The 5,029-nt window shown below is 43.9% G+C and overlaps 1 long non-coding RNA gene across 1 annotated transcript in view; it reads right to left on the bottom strand.

Annotated features, from left to right (window-relative positions):
* Positions 1–2,155: 2,155 nt before the first annotated feature.
* Positions 2,156–5,029, bottom strand: part of LOC121675712 — a 3,527-nt gene continuing 653 nt past the window's right edge. The window contains exons 2-3 of the long non-coding RNA XR_006020200.1: positions 4,483–4,594; positions 2,156–3,642 (exon numbers count right to left, since the gene is read on the bottom strand). This is a non-coding gene — a long non-coding RNA (uncharacterized LOC121675712). The remainder of the gene's footprint in view (positions 3,643–4,482; positions 4,595–5,029) is intronic.

The raw sequence follows: 5,029 nt of genomic DNA, 5'->3' as shown, positions 1-5,029 counted from the left end.
TTAGGGATTAGGTATGGGGTTAGGGTTTGGGTTAGGGGTTGGGGTTCTGGTTTAGGGATTAGGTCTAGGGTTTTGGTTATGGGTTAGGGTTTGGGGTTCCACTTTAGGGATTAGGTATGGGGTTAGGGTTTGGGTTAGGGGTTGGGGTTCTGGTTTAGGGATTAGGTATGGGGTTAGAGTTTTGGTTAAGGAGTAAGGGGAGGGCTTTCCATTAAGGTTTTGCTTAGAAGTAGGGCTTAGAATTAATGGTTAGTGGTAGGTTAGGCTTGGGGCTAGGGTTAGAGCTCTGGATTTTAGTTAGGGGTTAGAATTAGGGTTATTGTTGTGCTTATGTTACATTCTGTATTTTTATATGACCCTGTGTTGGCCCGGAATTGCATAGCTTTGTATATTTGTTTGTTTTGGTTTTGTTATTGTGGAATGTGTGTTGCAGTTTAATGCCCTGTACTTGTATAGACATTGTGTTTTACCCTTGGTTTTGTATTGTACTAATGTGTATTTAAGTTGATTGGTTTTTCGAGAAATTGAAATTGTGGAGGGTCATGTCATTTGTTCTGTCACCTGTATTGCATTCTAAAGCCCTGTACTTATATGGACTTTTGTCCAAGGGAGTTTCGCATTTTGTAGAGTCGTCCTTGGTTTTGCATCAGTCTGCATTGAAACTGATGTAAAGGTGTACTCTCTCAAATGACTGAGCTGTACAGAAATATATTTGAGGAAGTGTAACTGAAGAGAAGTCATTCACTAAAGTTGTAATAAAGATTTGTTTGTTCCCTCTTTGGCTCCTGTGTTTCTTTGGTGTGATTTGCTCTTTTTTGTTTGTTTTGTGTCATCTTTGTCAGTGTCTCTCCCTGTCCCTCTGTCTCTCCCTCCCCTTTGCCCCTCTTTGTGCCTCTCAGTCTCTCTCTCTCTCTCTCTCTTGTTCATCTTTGTCCCCTTCTCTCTCCTGTTCACTTCTCTCTCCCCTCTTTTCCTCTCTTTCCTCTTTGCTTTGCCTCTTTTACTCTCTCTTGTTTCTTCTTGGCTCACTTTCTTTTCTCTTTTCTTTGTCTCTTTTCTCTCTTCATCTCATCCATTCCATCCTGTACCTCTTTCAGGTGACAAGCACACACACAGAAGTAGAGGTTTCCCCCAGCTGCAGTTGTCCAGTGCCCCTGGGCAGTGTCTGGCCATCCCAGCAGTCAGAGGTTCAGAGAATCCCTGAATCCCTGGGTTGGAAGGGACCTTGAGGATCATCCAGTTCCACAGGCAGGGACACCTTTGCTATCCTGGCTGGCTCCACGCCCCTTCCAGCCTGGCCTTGGACACTTCCAGGGGTTTTTCTTCCACAGCTTCCCTGGGCAATCTGTGCCAGGTTGCCCTGCTTGCTGTTAATGTTTAGTGCATTTCTTGTGGTCTTTTCCTTCCCCTCACATTGCTCTCTCTGTGACAAGAGCAGCCAAGTAGCTGTACTAAAATTTGATAGTTTTTGATGTCTCTTGGCATTAAATTATGAATGTAACATTTAAAATGTGTTCCATTTATAGAACTCCAAAAAGGCTTCTGACTTCAGACAAGTAACAGAGACATTCCTAAAAATTACATTAAGGCAAACAAGAAGAGTTGTTAATTAGAAGGTAGGATAAGTAGGGAGCAGCTTTAAATTGACAGTAAGTGCATTATGTCTAAAATTAGAGATTATCTGCATTTTAATGCCTTTGAATTTGCTTTCCTGTTGTTAATGAAAATAAATACTTGTATTCTGGAGATCTTTCTCCCAGGCATGGGATGCATGGCAAAAAGAGGCACAAGACGCAAAAGAACATTCTGACATCACAGATGTGGACAAACTACTTGTTCTTCAGAAGGAGGAAGTGGAAAATAAATTTTAAAAGCTGAAGGTGCAATTAGCTGTTTGTCCATGTACAGCATTACCTTATATAAAAACTGTGGAGATATGGGAAAGATATCCTTGCCAAAGGTCTGTTCCTTACAAAACTGGCTGCACTGAGATTTAGAAACAATAGATAAGGTGGGTTTCTGCTGGATAACAATTTTTGATCAATTGGAACTGGCAGTTCAGTAACTTCCAATGACATACTTATGCCAAGTTTCATTTCAAAGAGCAATAAGTCTTTATTTTCTGAAACAGAGAATGCTATCAGAACAAATTACAGGTGCTTCACAGGAATTCTTGGGGTGATTAAAAAAAAGAAAGAAAGATTTAAAGGTGGCTTCTACCCCCAGCATTGTGGGCACTCCCTAAATAAATACAAAGAATTGCCCTAAATAAATGAGAACAGTTCCATGCTTTTCACTTGTTTCAAAGGTGGGGGCTGAGGTTCCCTGCCAGGATTTGATGTCAGAGAGGCCAATACAGACTTGGAGCATGGAATCATTGACGTTAGAAGGGACCTTTGGAGATCCTCAGTCCAACCCCTCGCTCAAACCTGAGCAGATTGCTCAGGGCCCTCCCAGTAATGCTTTGAGTCTCTCCAAGGATCGACAGTCCAGCACCACTGTGGGCAGCCTTTTCCAGTGTTTGACCATCCTCATGGTAGGGAAAGTTCTTTCTCATGTCTGTGTGCAATTTGTGGTATTTTAATTTGTGCCTATTCCCTCTTTTTTCACTGGACACCACCCAGCACAGTGTGACCCTGAATGTTTTACCCTCTCCCATCGGGTATTTATGCACAGTGGTTACGATGCCACCTCTTCCCAGGGCTAAACCATCTCAGGTATCTCCTCAGCCTCTTGCATGTCAGATGCTTCAGTCCCTCAAGCACCTTGGTGACCTTTTTGTGTATTTCACCTTCTCTCGCATCCCGACTCAGTTTATCCAAAATTCAGAATGTTCTTTCACTGCAGGGCCGAAGTAATTTCTCAAAGCTGGGAATATCAGGTACCACTCTGAGCACTTCAAGGAAGATAAAAACATCCGTCCACTGCTCCAGGCACCACACTGCACACCCTGATGGGCACAGCTTGGTCTCACACTGCTTTCTTCCCTGTAGTCTCAAAGGGCAGTGCTACCACATATGACACCAATTTTTCTGGTGTGTTTTGAAGTTTTTGTCCAGACTAAAAAAAAATCCTTCCAGTCCTGGGACAGTCTGCCATACTCTAGCACCCACCTGAGTTCACCAGTGTTTATTCTGTCTCAGTGCACCTCCTGCCCAATGCCATCTCTGCCACTATGAACTGCAGCCTTGGAAAAAAGGCCAAGCTCTCTTTAGAAGAGTTTAAATCATAATTTAGGTCTTTGTCAATACAGAAAGTGGACAAGAATGAGACTTGCTAATTACCAGGCTCCTGTTATGAAGTACACTTAAAGGATTCTGGATTGGGTTGGGGACCACTATTGGTCTTAATCCTATGGAATACTGAAGAGGAGCAAAAGAGTCTTGGGATCTCCCACTGAAGAGTTGTTACATCCTGGAATGGAAGTCATGTTGGTCAGGCTGGAGCTCCTCAGTTTCTCAGGTTTCCTTTGCCACTGTGGACTCTTCTCACCTGCCTCTTCCTTCCAGAAAAAGGGCTGGTTTAGGTAGTTTAGCTGGTTTAGGTAGTGCCACACAAGGCCTTCTGGGTTCTTCTCTTAGACCAAACCATGCCCTTCAAAACTTCACACAGCTTTTTGATGCTTATGAGTTATTCTTGTTCCTTAATAGGGTTGAAATGGGTTATTTTGGATCATTTGCAGTTGTAGCATCCTCTGGGAGGTCTGTATCAGTAGATTTATTCAAAGTATTGCACATTAAGGATGCTTCCATTTTGACCCAGTGAAAATATCCCCCACAGCATGAGATGATGTAACAGTGGTTTGAAACGGTGTCCTGGGTTGCAGTGTATTCTATTACCATCCCCATCGGCTGTTGAAATCAGGTGGGGCAGTGTTTCCTTGCCTCCTCCCCCCCAGACTATCTTTCTGTTAATGGCCCATCATTGTCCTGCCACATGACTCATAGATAACTCCCTCCGGACTATCTTCTGTTAATGAGCCTAATCAACACTTGGCCTCACGACTCATTACCCCATTGTGAGATGCTCCACCCAGAGGGAGGAACCAAGCATCCCATCGTGGATATAAGCTGAGGCTGAACACCAGAGACAATGCCTTGCCACTGGATTTCCAGAGGACAGGAGCTACACAGCCACCACTGGACCTTCTGAGGAAGAGCAGACCCTTTTTTTCTACAGGATCACCGCTTCAGAGGACTGCAGCCACCATTCTACCAGACTGCTACCACCACCCTGCCTAACAGGGACTCAGGTTGTATCTTGACTCTGTCAGTTTGAACCAGTTTTTAGGTTTTTTTCTTTCCTTTTCTTTAACTTCCCCATTAAATTGTTATTCTGACTTGGCGCCTCCCACTGGTTTGTTTTCAAACTAGTACAAATGGCAAAATGAGGGAGGAAGTGACAGTCCTCTTTTTCTTTTTTTATTTGTTTGTTTGAATCACTCATCCCACTTATGCAGGAAAATCTGCCTGTCCTTCTTACCTGCTCTGTCCTTTTGTCTCTCCTCCATGCCTTTCTCATGATCTCTCTTCCTTTTTTATTCTCTGCTGCTCTGGCTGAAAGCCTGAATCAAGTCTTTCTGCAGGTTGTTGATCTGCAAAACATGGAGTCACCCGTGTTCCTGACCAGATCAGAGAGGGACATCTGGCACCTCCAGGTCCTGGTTTGGTGGGATTGCTCTTTGCCATCCAAAGATTGCTAAGCTACTCTTAGCAATCATCGCTTCAAGTAACACCACCTTTAATGTGCTTTGGCTGTTCCTGCCGAAATCCTAATGCCAGAGGCATGGAGAAGGAAGGGAGGGAGGGAAGGGAGGGAAGGGAGGAAGGAATTCGGAAGGAAGGAATTTGGAAGGAATTTGGAAGGAATTTGGAAGGAATTCGGAAGGAATTCGGAAGGAATTTGGAAGGAATTCGGAAGGAATTCGGAATTCGGAAGGAAGGAATTCGGAAGGAAGGAATTCGGAAGGAAGGAAGGAATTCGGAAGGAAGGAATTCGGAAGGAAGGAATTCGGAAGGAATTTGGAAGG

Source organism: Corvus kubaryi, unplaced genomic scaffold, assembly GCF_017639235.1.
Source record: "Corvus kubaryi isolate FWS band 111438036 unplaced genomic scaffold, C.kubaryi_AGA036_p1.0 75, whole genome shotgun sequence".
Taxonomy (NCBI): domain Eukaryota; kingdom Metazoa; phylum Chordata; class Aves; order Passeriformes; family Corvidae; genus Corvus; species Corvus kubaryi.
This window is presented reverse-complemented; position numbering and strand designations above follow the sequence as displayed.